Source organism: Bradysia coprophila, unplaced genomic scaffold (assembly GCF_014529535.1).
Source record: "Bradysia coprophila strain Holo2 unplaced genomic scaffold, BU_Bcop_v1 contig_561, whole genome shotgun sequence".
Taxonomy (NCBI): domain Eukaryota; kingdom Metazoa; phylum Arthropoda; class Insecta; order Diptera; family Sciaridae; genus Bradysia; species Bradysia coprophila.
In genome coordinates, this window is record NW_023503807.1 from 1341278 (window position 1) to 1356595 (window position 15318).

Sequence of the window (15318 nt, forward strand, 5' to 3'; positions counted from 1 at the left end):
AATAATTGTGTTCATCGATCAATATTTTTGTCAAAAAAATGTTATTTTAGCGATATTTCTTACATTCTTTTTCGATCGATCGATTCATTCAACAAAAGAGATAAAATGAAAGCAAGGCAAATTTTACTTGAAAGAACTGTCAACTTGAAATAAACCCCAAATATCCCTAGTGTAATGGATCACTTTCGCAGGGGGTAAACAGCCGTGTAATAGTCAATTTTCGCATGGGGCAGGCAATAAACATTTTTTTTTGAATTTATGACACAGTTTAACATTGAAACATTTTCCATTAATCTATTACAAAATGTATTGTGTATCTGAGAGTATACTACTCCTCCAACAACATTTTCATGTTAAATCGAGTACCAAGATCTACAAGCTCTCTTCAAATGTGTACATCGAAAAATCAATCAAAAAATGTATTTCTTGACATGTTCCTATTGTTACTATATTTTAAATGCCACAGTTATGATTACCACAACTAATTAATTCCATAAAACGAAATGAAATATTTAACAAAAAAAAAACCATTCTAACGAGCAAAACATCATTATCTGAAGTTATATTTCTTCTGGCTCGGTTTTATCACTCAATAAAATCTTCAATGGAAAATACAAAACATCAAAATTTAATTAGATTCTTTCAATTGATCACGTTTATTAAATTTGTTACACTGTGTTTAGAATTTAGATACTCCAATAATATCAAAACAAAGATCACGTCTTCAATGTCCACTGGAAATGTTATCTTGAAATAAATATAAAAAAAAGAAAAGAAAAGAGAGGAAAAAAATACAACAACACCAAGTTCCGTAATGTTATTTCTGTAAAGGTGCTATTCTATTTGGTTGTACTGTGTGTAACTTCACTCACTGTTGCATGTTGGTATATAGAGGTTTTTTTTTTTAATGGAACAGCACGTGTAATAAATAATTAAAATTGTTTGCTCGCTAAGTGATGGGTGTGAGTTAGGTGAAGACTTTTCAATTTATCACTATAAACTAAATGAACGAATTTAGTAATAACACTACAACGAGTTTTGATTTTTTTTTGCGTCGTCGGAGTAATTATTACATTTACCGACGAATTGAGATTTTAAGTAACAAAAAGTCCATCGATTGATTAGAAGATAGACGTCCTGTATCATGAAACGGTTTTCTTTACAGCAAAATGTATCTATAGATGAGAAATATTCGCCAGCGCGTACGAATAGCATCTTATAGACTATTCGCCCGCAAATGACTCTTTTACGCGATAAAAATGTCTTGATTTGACTTGAGTTATCAAACATGCTCTTGTGAACTCTCCCATGAGAACGTTGAACGTGAGGACTTTGGCAAAATGGTAAATCATGACCTAATTTCCTTTTATCATTCTCCTTGATAACATTCAGCACACATCATCAAATCATTTGATTCAAATGTATTCAAGCAGTACCTTCAACTACAACTCTCACCACGTAAATCTGTGAGTGTTCTGAATGAGATCAGTGTAGGGTAATCTATTTGGTATACTGTTTTCCTAGCACCGTCGCTGGATCTATGTGGTCGGACTAGCTACTACTGTTTGCAATCATAAAACTTACTGACATATTTCTGGCCAAGACATTCTTTAAATCGATTTTTTACCATGTAGCCATGATGGCTCATTTTTGGCCAAATTGAGAAAAATGTAGATCTGGTTGTGGTCTACAATTTTTGCCATTTGAGAGCCATCATGGCTACATGGTGAAAAATCGACTTAAAGTCTTGGCCAGAAATATGTCATTAAGTTTTATGATTCGAAGAATCAATTCCATTTTTACTACTCGTTTTTCTTCATTGCATCCTAGTATAATAATCGCGATAAACCTGCGTAATTCAATCTTCATGAATTATCATGCTTCACTTCACTTTCTGATTAACATTCTCTTCGTCATCGTAACGTACTGGAGTGTCATGGGTTATTGGGTTCCTGATCATCTTCCACGTCTGTATCAGTTAATCCGGTAAGTCCTTGGCTTTGAACTATGGAGTTTCTGATAAACCATCAAGCAATGGATTCGATCAAATCTCTAGATGCATGCGGGTCTAGGTCTACGTCAGCAAAAGAATTTTTAACCGTAGACCCGAAATACTGTAGTAGTCAAGTCAAGTCAAGGGATCATAAGCTCCTTGCGTCACACTTTGAAAAAGAACGAATAAGCTCCTTGTGCCACATTTTGTAAAGGGGAGTATCCTTGCATCACATTCTTTAAAATGAAGCATAGTCTCCTTGCCTTTTATTTTGTCAAAACTTTTGACTCAAAAGAAGTATAAGCTCCAGAATGCCACTGTATGTAAAAAGGTGCATAAACTCCTTGTGTCACACTTTGTAAAAAAAGCTTCTTTTGTCCCATTTTTTATAATTCGACATGCATACCATTTCGTAAAACGGAGCATAAGCTCCTTGTTCCACATTTTGAAGAAGAGAGATATTTGGGCGTGAAAAGTCTATAAAATGTTATTGGCACTCACTGACGAACAGTCACTTCGATCCATATAACCAGCCATCAAAATCATTGTTCTTCATTATTTCGTTTACATTCTTTCGAATCGTCTAAATCTTCTTCCACACATGGTAATGTAATTGGTTCGTTTCAGACTCACAAAAAACTAAACGATTTTATTAATTCATTTAATATAAAAATTATTAACCGAAAAGATATCATTATAAAAAGGATGGGCCCCATGTATCATTATGTGCCTTCGTCTTCGGCATATAAATATTCAGAAAAATGTATATAATTTTGTCACGCAAGGCCTAAAAGTTGGCTATCAAACCGAGCAATTAGGTAGCTCACAAAATGATAGTTTTAAAATAAAAACGTTCCAGACCATCCAGAATGTTGTTAAAAATTATCCGAAAAACGAAACTTAAATGCCAAACGTTTAATATTAATTTCAGTTTTATCAACTTGTTTTTGTTACTTTTTGAATCGTGCTCATGTATAACCAAACCATATAAATATATGTATAATACACACAGAATATGAATGAGGCTTTAATACAGGAATTATAAATTTAAACAAAACAAAAAACAAAAAAATGAGTGAGCTACAACAACGATCAAAATTGATATGAATTATAAATGTATCAGCTTTAATTTTGGTCAAATGATTTATTGAAAAAGTGGTTCGAGAATCTGTTCAAGATATTTCTGATCGTCGTTTATTTCTTCTTCATTGTTTAGTTGGAAGATAATTCATTTTTCCCATAATTTTTGGTAATCATTTAATGAAGACTGAAGATTTGATGTAGATATTACGGCAGGAAATAGAAAATTGCTGCAACGCGTCTAGGCATATGCGAAATAGCTATTTTCATAATAAGGTAGTAAATGGGATTGTTTTGCGCACTAGATGTGAGATTGCCGATACGAGCGAAGCGAGTTCGGCAACACATCGTGTGCGCAAAACCCCCATTTACTACCGTGTTAGGAACAAGGTTTTATCTCCTGTAATGTCATAATCACCATAAAAACCAAATTTAAAAAATCAAACTGAAACATAAACACGCCATGACGCCGTCACTCATTCAAATTCCCCACAAATAAAACACACATCTAGTATACTGTCAAGAATTTGTCAATTTTCAGTGAATAAATGAGAAATTATCGAAGTTTTCCGTGAATAAATGTGAAATTATCGAAGTTAGCCGTGCGCAAATGACGATGTATCGAAATTTTCAGTTAATAAACGTACGTTCTGTGAATGACGTGTTTAAATCTAGCCCATTTTGATTTTAAAAGTGACACTAAAATTGTGAATATTATGACATTACAGGAGATAAATAACTTATGTCTATCATCTTTTTCCAAACTTATAAGTCTCTGCATAGTCTCTGCAGATTACAAGCACATAGAAAACTTTTTTTTTTTTGGTACTCAGTAATGAACTTCACACGAAGTTGCCTCATAATTAAGAATCAGTAACCTTAACAAATGAAGAGATAGACTTTGATATTTTGTATTTTTGTTGTTTTCTCTAATATAATCCCAACACTCAACATTTAAAGAATTGTGTCTGTTTGAGAGAACACCTTATCGTCGTATGAATTAAAATTACAGATTTTTCTTTAATTTTTTCTTCAAATTTTGACACAATGAACGTGCACTTGGCACTGTCGGTAATTCCAAAACTGCATCAGTTATATAAATCTTTGTATTTCGGGTCGAAAGTGGCTTACTACAACCCTAGGGAAGAAAATTGAATTGACCTTAAGCTCAAAAGAATATAAAACCCATTAGATAACTTATAATAAAAATGAAATATCTGATTTTCGTGTGTTTATTGACCTCGGTTTCGCCTCGAAGCAACAAAAGTCACTCGAAATCTAGACTTTTCATCTATTTAGCCCTTGTTAGGTAATAGTATTTTACATGACAAGGGATAAAAAGACGAAAAGTCGAGTATTCGTGCCGACTTTTGTTGATTCGAGGCGTAGCCGAGGGCAATGTAATACATTTTACGTGCGGTTTTCGACGAATATAGCATGTAAAAGACTATTTTAGCCGAGTCTAACAATTATTAGATTTCGTTTCTTGATAATAAGGTTGTTTCCTTTTCGAATTGATATTTTAAATGCTCTGTTTGTCATGTAGAATGTTTCGAAATGCCTCAAATAAAATGCAAAGATTTTCCGTTGAAATAAGCCCATATCAAATACAAAAAATCAAATCTGCAAATCTTGCAGCAATATTTTTCTTTTCTTTTTTTTATTGTCCAAAGCAATTCCATCAATTTCATCATTAAACTGAAATCATAAACTAAACATATTGCATTGTATTTCGTACAAATCCTTTCCGAAAACCCTAATTTATTGACTACGGGCTAGTAAATATAAGACTGATATAATAAAATGAAAAAAATTTTCAAATGAAATCATAAAAATAAATCTGCTCAACAATGCTATCAACGAGCAAAATCTCGTGTTCAAGTTGAGTCTGTTGTAATAATTTTTCATTCATATTCATAAAATATAAAAATAACAATCCAAATGCACCGGTTTGCAAAAAAAAAAATATTTAGAAAATATTTATGACAGAACGAACACAGAACACAACTGCAGCATGTTTTAAAAACTTTGACCCCAAACTCTTCCTCTATTAAAATACGCGAGTGTATGTACACATGGTTCGCGTTCAGATTTTTCCCAAACATTTAACTTTTTTTGTTGTTGTTGTTGCTGCAAAAAACACACACACTTGATGGCATAAATTAAAAAAATAAAAAACTTTTTCACCTATCTCGTACGTTACAGCCATGAGACTGATCAAAAGACGATTATAACTACATTAATTAATGATTTTTTTTAAAATGTCAATTAACTTAAGGTGAGTGGAATTCGTAAAACACGCAATATGTTCATCGTGCTTATGATCTTCAAATTTACTAACCATACAAGAACCAAGAGACACGATATGGGGATTCATTTTGCCGCGCCGCTCCGAACAGGTCAAATTCGGGTCACGCAAAATTAACTCAATCGTCTTGTAAAAAGCTCGCCAATAGATTGAAGAAATGTAACCGGTGGTGTTAATGCCTTGTTAATAACTACAGTTCAGGTAACATCATATGAATATTTAAATGTAGAAACGGAACATGTAACAAAATAGCGAATTATAAGAAATCTCATTTATTTAGCACAGTTACGAGTAGGCTGATGATGTCAATAGAAATTACTGATACAGTGGACATTAGTGATATTTGTATAGAAATTTCATTCAGTTGCTTTCCAGTCCTTATAATAGGGGAATAGTTACACGCACGAGCGTATAAGTGTGTGAGTGAACCAGCTGGAAAAACAACTGAATCAAATTATCATACAAACATCACTGACGTCGACTGTAAATTATTATTTTTTAAACATCGTAGGCTTATTAAATGAATAAAATTTCAATTTTCTTATAATTCGCTATTGTGACATGTTCCTTTCTTGCATTTTACTATTCGAAAGCAACTGATGCTGTCTACAAATCATACCATTTTATATCAATTGCCGACAAGGCTATTGAGTTACTTTGCATAGAAATTCGAGACTTTCCGTACCTTAAAAACGGTTAAAACTTATTCTAGTATATTATCGCGGCCAGTTACAGTCGTGAAAATTTGGCAATTCAATTCATTGCTACTGTCCAATAAAAGTATCAAAACCTAACAAATTATAAAACCATAACCAATTATGATCTTCAAACATGCTGCAGTTGTTTCTTCTCACTGAGATAAGACAGTGGAGACCTATAGCGACAAAAGAATTGTTTCCAATTCCATTTCGCCCCCACTCAAATCATTCAACTGAACAAGGATGTTTCACATCATCCGCATCAAAATCTAAAATAAATACTAAACACAATCTCATTTCTTCGTTTTAATTAAATTTTCGTTTTCCACATATTCAACATGTCATCACTTTGTAATCATTTCCAATTTTGTGTTATATGAAAACTGAGATACTGAAACAGATGAAATTCCTACCTTTCGTACACGATACTTAGTGTCTTTTGTTACAGAAAGATGGTTTCGTAATGTCGGTTCGGCTTATATGGAAATTTTCTTCCCTTCAACGTAGTTTGAGATCAAATAAACTTGACAGTAGAACATAATGTATATAAGAAAGACATTCTTTAGAAGTAGAGAAGTTCGTTCAGTTGAATGCGAGTGCAAATTGGAGTTTATTCAATGCGGTTCTGGCTGGGAACGTGACTGATTTCAAAAGTTTGTGCACACGTTTTGTATTGGGCTACATAACACAGCCAACTTTAATTAGTTGGCACTAATAATACAATTTTTTTTTATAGAGAAACTTACGTAACTGTTGCTCGTGTAAGTTCCATTTCAGTCGAAATTGCGACTCTTTCATATAAAACTTTAAACGCCAAAAGCTACACGGAACGTAGCTTTGGCCGTCGAATACTTTACAGCAAAATATTCTACACAAATTGTTCTGCACAAAAAAGTAAATTATATTTCCAGTTAAACCATCTTGAAGTTGATTAATAGCAAATTGATCTAGAGTTTCGATAAGACGTCTCGATCTTATACTACATGAATGCGTCTAATGGCTTCGTGTTGGCGTTTTCATCTGATTTCTCCTCTAATTCGTCAAAGGAAAAAAAAAACGTCGAGATTATATAACGCGACATACCACCACACATCGTGCCATCGTTTGTCTGTTGGTATATACTCTTAAAAACTTGCAGACAACAAAAATAAATCTGCCTTTCAAAAACAAAACTAATCAATTCGTGTCAATTTGGTTGTGATAACGCACCCGAAAGACATTAATCAAAATCTTTCGGTTGAAATGCGTGGAGAGTTACCTTTTTTCTTCGTTCGCCTCTTTCGTTAAGAGAATTTATTTATTTTATTTGGTTGTTGTATGTGTTACAGTAGCAGATTATCTTGAGGGAATTAAGTTTTCTCCTCCAGAGCAAATTAACGATATTCTCTTTTTTTAACTAGGAATGTTTCCACATCAAACATACATTATGTATGATGATAACCACAATGATTAATATGTTAAAAAATGTTGATGATTTATGCAAATAGTTGAGGCTCTTCATGTGTGCCAGCTAATTCATAAAACTTGATTTCAAGAATAAACCAACTGGACCCCTAATGGTTTCATTGTGCGGTACTTAGAAGTTTTACCAATGTACAGAACTTTGGTTGTAACCTTTAACACCCAAACTGTCCTTGAAAGTAATCTAGAAAGTAATGTTGTTGCATACCTTCACATCTGGTGACAGTCACTTTTCTCAATGTTTTTTTTTTTTTGAACAATTCGATTAGTAATCATTAGACATGTGTACATGGTTTCCAGATTTGTTTAGCTACGAACACGGATTTTGAGAGTTAATTTTGAAAAGTTAGGAAATACTTCTCTATCTGGCGATCGAACCCAGGACTTCTCTTCAGTACATACCTGTCCTCAGCACTTATTTTATTTTTTTATTTTTTATTTTTATTCAGTTTAACGACCAAACTAACAGGCCGGAGCCTAATAACAAGCTAGTCACTTACTACTACTTCATCAAATCATTCATCAAAACGTATACAATTCAAATAGAAAAACTCACCAATCCGAGAAATAGCCATCCGTTACCAAACATAACAGTCCTTAACTGCCTTCTTAAACTCAGGCGGCCTCATGCCGATAATGTCTAGTTCACGGAAATAGTGCATATGATTAAGTTGTAATCTATTTAACGGTGAGTTTAGCTGGTAATTCGTAGACATATTTGGAAGGTAGAAAATTGAGTTCAGCCTGGTATTCGTGGACGGTTGACGGAATGACAACTGTCGCCTCAATGATGAATCTACACGATAGTGGATAAGTTTGTACAGCATCAGCTCGTCAGATTCCAGACGGCGAGTCTCCAATGAATGGAGTTTCAACTTCAATAGCCGTTCATTGTATGGTGGCCTCGGGTGAGCAATGCCGAATTTGAAGTATAGCATCCTCGTGTACTTCTTTTGTACTCTTTCAATCCGATCCCTGGCATTCAGGTAAAATGGATTCCACACTGACGAACAATATTCAAGCCGATTCCTAACGAGTGACGAGAATAGCAATTCAAGACTCGATTGGTTCGAAAAATATCGGCCACATCTAAAGATGAACCCCAGTAACTGGTAGGATTTACGTACAATGAAGTCCACGTGATCCACGAATGACAATTTATCGTCCATCAGAACACCCAGATCTTTCTTCGTTGACACTCTATCCAACGTCTCATTCCCGACGGCATAAGGATAAATCACTTTATCCCGGCTGTGCGTTGTGGACATAACTGCGCATTTATTGATATTCAATGTCATACTGTTTCTGCTACACCATTCAACGACTCTGGCCAGGTCACCCTGTAGTAAATTACAATCATGGACAGTCTTAATTGCTCTGAATATTTTCAAGTCGTCTGCAAACCCAGAGCAGGATGGTAGCGAATCCAGCAGGTCATCTATAAAGATGATGAAGAGCAATGGACCCAAAATAGACCCTTGAGGGACACCGGAAGTCGGACACACACCGCCAGACCTCGATCCACCAATAACGACGACTTGGGTCCGGTCACGCAGATATGATGAAAACCACTGAACTGCAGTTACAGGTATCCCGAATGACCTCAGTTTAGTCAAAAGAATGCCATGGTCCACTTTATCAAATGCCTTAGCGAAGTCAGTGTATATCGTGTCAACTTGACCGCCCTTGACTATAGAGTCAGCCACCATCGAAACATACTCCATGAGGTTCGTCTGCGTCGATCTCTTCACAAAAAACCCGTGTTGAGCATGGTGAATGTTGGACTTTACGTCATCGAACAGTTTATTGAACACAAGCCTCTCGAACACTTTAGACACCGCACAGAGAATGCTAACTGGCCTGTAGTTCTTCACATCGCTCTTTTTTCCTTCCTTAAAGATGGGAGAGACAAAACTAATCTTCCACCTGTCCGGGAACTTTTTCTCAGAAATGGACTTATTAAACAAAATACACAACGGCAGACTGAGAGCGAGCGATAAGTTCATAAAGAACATCATAGAAATACCATCTGGACTCGCTACTTTATTCCTGTCGAACCCTTTCAGTGCTGCTTCAACCTGCGGTGGGGTGAACATCATGTCCGAACCATCACCTGCAGGTATGGCTTGATGAACAAACGGGTCAGGAACCACTTCGACCATGGGAGACAGGTGGATTGTATACAGAATTGAAGAATTTGGCAAACAGATTGCACACTGATACCCTGTCGTCAGCAAGCTCGTCATCGTAGGCCATTTCAATAGGCAGCGAGTTGGATTTCCTCAACGACTTCGTGAAAGCGAAGAAACACTTATTATTGGACCTAATCTTCACTTCACAGTCCTCCACGTAAGCATCGAAGCACACAGCTTTACTCAATTTAACAGCCTTACGGAGTTCAGAAAATTCGGTCTTAAGCTTTGCCTTCGCAGCCGGACACTTCTCACTCTTCAATCTCTGTCTTAGAGCCTCCTTTTTCTTTATCATCAATATAAGCTCGTAAGAAAAGTATACCGGATAGTCGTTAGAGTTCACTCGCGTCTTCGGTATCGAAGCAATGAATGATTCCAAAATTCGATGTCCCCAGACAAGTATCTGACGCGCGACACATCTAGCTCAATATACAGAGGAGGGTGATGGCTATCAATCGGAACCAGCGGATCGTCTGAGACGCTAACAGTCAACCGACACGGTTGAATAGTGGAAATAAGTAAATCCAAGGTCCTTCCGTTCGAATTTCGCACATCGTTCAGCTGATCAAGGTTACACAACGCGAGGGTGTCAACCAGTTCATCGACAATAGCGCCACTACAACCCGTGGCTACGCACTATGGAAAATTTATCACAAAAATTCACCGAAAAAATTCAAAGAAACTCTTATGCTGTCCATTGTATTCGGGCATAGTCTCTTTAGGTCGCCAAGGCATATTTGAACACTAAACACTTTTTACTCGATGCAAGAACAAAAAGTTTATTTTTTGTTTTGTCGCGACAAAAACACAGAAAATATTTCGACACAACTGTGACACTCCGCTATTATAAGTACTAGAATGAATGTTTGCAGTGTTCACTTCGGCGGTAAAATATTTTCATTCAGAAAAGTGTCCGACACTTCAACGATGGTAGACATTTGTTAAAATTGTAACCTTTCCCACTTCTTTAGTAAGCTAACAAGACTTCGCTGAGTCTAATTATGCCACCTCTTTGAATAAAAATATTTCCTGAGGTCGAATAATTCTTCGCTGAGCTTTGACAAACCTCTAATGAGCTCTAATAATTCTCCGCTAGGCTTCAGTAAGAGTCCGTCAGACCTTAGCACGTTGTAGTAAGGTAATGAAGCTAAGCGAACACTCAATGAGCATCAGCGGATACCTAATAATTGTTGATATGATTTAATAAGACTCCACTTAGCTTTGGCAGATCTCCACTGAGTGTCCGATTCGCTCCATTAAGCCTTCCTGCAACTTGCTTAGGCCTAACGGACACTTCCTGAAGCCTAGAGGAGAATTATTAGAGCTCAGCGGAGGTTTGTTAAAGCTCAGCGAAGAATTATTAGAACTCAGCGGAGAATTATTAGAACTCAGCGGAGAATTATTAGAACTCAGCCGATATTTTTATTCAAAGAGGTGGCATAATTAGACTTCGCGAAGTCTTCTTAGCTTACTAAAGAGGAACGAACATTTATTTACGCTCAGCGCAGTCTTACGAGAGGCTAAATTTTTAATAAATACTCTCTCATCGTTGGTAGAATGTCCGCTGAGCTCTCGTAAAGCTTTAAAAAATGGTCGATGAGCATTATTAAATGTATACGCTACCCTTTGTCAACTGTTTCATGATTTTTATAATATGTCCGACACTTTTTGAATGAAAGTATTTTACCGCCGAAGTGAACACAGCGAACATTCATTCTAGTACTTATAATAGCGGAGTGTCACAGTTGTGTCGAAATATTTTCTGTGTTTTTGTCGCGACAAAACAAAAAAAAACTTTTTGTTTTTGCATCGAGTAAAAAGTGTTTAGTGTGTGTTCAAATTGGCGACCTGAAGAGACTATGCCCGAATACAATGGAAAGCATAAGAGGTGAGTTTCTTTGAATTTTTTCGGTGAATTTTTGTGATAAAATTTTCCATACATTTCCCAATGACGGGCATTACAAAAAAAAAACAATTGCTGTACGTGCTCTTAAACTAGCTACACATTACATTTTATTACACAAATGGTCAATGACTAATTTCATAAAGTTGCTACCTCGACTAAGTCGGTGCGCAGTCATACGATACAGCTGGTGTAACATTCACTCATTGATATACATATTTTTGATTTACATTCAGTGTCCCTCGACCAGATTTAATAAAAAAATCAATTTCGAAACATTTCAACTTCTAGTAATCGAATCCAAAATCCATAAATATGTGCCTACCTAATAACTCAAAAACAACTCAATCACCCGAGGTGGTCTCAACCGTCTTTACCGTCTTTATATGTATATACTTACCACTGCTGCAGAGCACAAAATTTATTATTGTAATGTGTTAATTTTTGAAACATTAAGAATGCTCGGGTGGGTGTACGGACATATAAAGAGTGTAGGTAATCTCAACTCAGCACAGTAATATTACAAACGAAATTTATATTATTATGCATTAGAGTAACAATAAACGTTTATAAAATCATATCTGTAATTACAGTTTTTAAAGAATAATCAACACCACCATCACAATGAAGAATAATTTTTTTTTTTTGGTTTGCTTTTTTTTACGACAAAACAAAAAAAAGTTTGGGACTTTGTTGGATTTTGGAGAACCCACCATATGCTGAGGCATGCTATTATTTAAAAAAATAAAATTAAATATTTTGTTACATGCCACCATCATAATTTATATTTTTGTTTTATGAAAAACTCTCTCACATATTTGTCACACTGCCCATATTTCTAATTTATGGTCTTATTGTTTGAATTGTAATGTGGATTTTATAATGGCATTTAATGCAATTTGTGCGCGATTTTAAATATGTGTTACATGCAGTCATTCGAATGTAGTTAAATTGCATCAAAATGAACAATTTTTTTTTTCGTTGTTGTTGCTGCTGTTGTGGAACAAAAAAAAAGTTTTATAAAGCTCGGACTGTGTAATCGTTGAACAATTATGTGTAGACTAGTAAATGGTTGCATCTTGTCACCCATAAATTCACGTTAAGAATTCACATAATTTATTGCACTATTGTGTGTATTAGAGCATAATTTTCAATTTAATGGGGGCCTTCATCAGAGGCTTGATTTAAAGTGGTTTATATATATCTTATCTGTGCGTATGCATGTTATAAGAAATATATCGAACACAGGGTATGGCGTAATCGTTTGTTACAGGACAATATTTACACCAATATTTCATCATTTGATTTAATCCAAAACAAAAAAGAGTCCAACAACCACAATGTCCTTTGAATTTAGAGTGCTATTCAAATTCACACCTCTTACTGAGTGGTTATGGTCATATTTGAGGCTCGTTTGTTAATATTATGTCCGACCACATGTAGAGAGCAAGAAGTGTTGGTTTATGGAGCTACTTCATATATAATAGACTTAGGCAGCATAAATCAGAACAACATCAAGAAGAACTGGTTCTATAAAATTCAAAAAAGTTTTTCTTTCATATCATCGATTGAAATTATTTAAATTATACTTATTTGAATGTATATATCGGTCGGGAGAGTGCGGTCGGTAAATTAATGATAATTCAATGATCACATTCTTCGGAAAATATCGAGAAACTATCGTGCAATTTAACCGAATAAATGTCTGCCATTTCAGTCCTATAAATTCTCTCTCTGCTAATTAACCTTTTTATGCATTGCATTCACATTTATCTGTTGCTAAATCTCTAATCCTAAATTTTAAATAAACATTTCGAAAATTAATTCAATGGAGTAATATTTATGTTAAAATGACAAATTTAATTACATAATGACGATATAAATATTGAGCAATAACGACTGCAGTGCTATTCACAATTTATATTGTCATTTAGCTTATAGAGAGTACATACTCTGAAAAAAATTACCTTTACATGAACTTCGGTGCATAGGAATTTAGATTTCATGATTTTAATACTTTTTATGATAATGTCTCCTAGCTGGAATTCGTAAGACTGCGATACAGTTACATTCCGTGGGAACTTCACTCAAACAACGATGTCCTTTAAATACGGCCAAAGCTCTCGTCAGTTTTTAGCGAGGGACAACTATTTACAGACGAATCACGGAAGTTCTACAAACGAATAAACAACCAAAGAAGAGGCTTCAATTCTCGAATGACTATCTGCAGAGCAGTCGACGGCACTTTGCTTACAGCAAAACATGATGTCCTGGAACGATTCAAGGAACATTTCAGTGCGGGGATGTTGAAGACGGCAATGCTACCGATGATTCTTTTCTCAACGACGACGGTCGTATCGTGTCAGCACCAACATTGAAGGAAGTCTCAGCAGCAATCTCCTCACTCAAAAACAACAAAGCTTCAGGTCCGGATAATATACCAGCGGAACTGCTGAAAATGGGTGGTGAGGAATTGGCTAAGGTGATTTATGAATTAGTCGAGCGAATATGGAACAACGAATCGTTACCGGATCAGTGGTTAGAGGGTGCCATTTTACCTCTGCACAAGAAAGGTGACAGGATGATTTGCGAAAACTACCGTGGTATTGCTTTGCTTAACACGGCGTACAAGGTTTTTGCTCGAGTGCTATTCGTTAGACTAAATCCACGGGCTGAGGCAGTCATTGGAGATTATCAAGGCGGATTCAGACGAGATCGCTCAACAACTGACCAAATATTCAACCTTCGTCTGATTCTGCAAAAAGGCAGGGAATTTCAAGTCCGGACTTACCATCTTTTCATCGACTTCAAGCAAGCCTACGATAGGACCAAGCGTAGGGAATTGTATGTTGCGATGAAGGAGCTGGGCTTCGAAACAAAACTGATCCGTCTTGTGAAAGCGACATTGGAGGGCACCAGATGTCGTGTCAAGGTGCAAAATGACTTGTCTGACGTTTTTGCTGTAAGGGAAGGGCTGAAACAGGGCGACGCACTGTCTTGCCTGCTCTTCAATTTGGCTTTGGAAATCGCAATGAGACGTGCTGGTATCCAAACCAACAAAACACTGGTGAATGGATCAGTTCAAGTTCTGGGCTTTGCAGATGACTTGGATCTTGCCAGTCGTACACATGCAGCAGCGGTAGACACTTTCACAAATCTGAAAATCCAAGCGGAGAGAATGGGTTTGATGATCAACGAATCGAAAACCAAGTACATGAAGGCCGAGCCCAATACGGTTGCCAATCAACAAGGGGACGTGATAAGCATTGGAGAGTACAACCTCGAGGTAGTCGAAGAATTCATCTACCTTGGAGCGCTGATTCGTTCGGATGGCGAGGTGTCGGGGAATCTCGCACACGCGATCATAGTATGCGTCCTTTTACGACATGTAACGAAAAGTCATGACTGTGCGAGATTCACCACTTAGAGGTGAATCTCGCACACCATGAATTTGTGTGGTGTGCGAGATTACCCTACCCCGATGGCGATAATACACCTGAAATCCAAAGACGAATCATGGCGGCAAGCAGATGCTATTACGGTCTAATCAAACATTTACGCTCAAAGTTGATATCGAAGGAAACGAAGTGCCAAGTTTACAAAACGCTCATTCGTCCAGTTCTGATCTATGGATGCGAATCTTGGACGGTGAAGAGAAGTGATGAACAGTTGCTCCTAACGTT

General features: G+C 36.1%; 1 long non-coding RNA gene across 1 annotated transcript; it reads left to right on the plus strand.

Annotated features, from left to right (window-relative positions):
* Positions 1-431: 431 nt before the first annotated feature.
* LOC119083115 lies at positions 432-14971 on the plus strand. The gene is made up of 3 exons (XR_005088800.1): positions 432-442; positions 1431-1432; positions 14568-14971. It is a non-coding gene; the product is annotated as an uncharacterized LOC119083115 (long non-coding RNA).
* Positions 14972-15318: the final 347 nt, after the last annotated feature.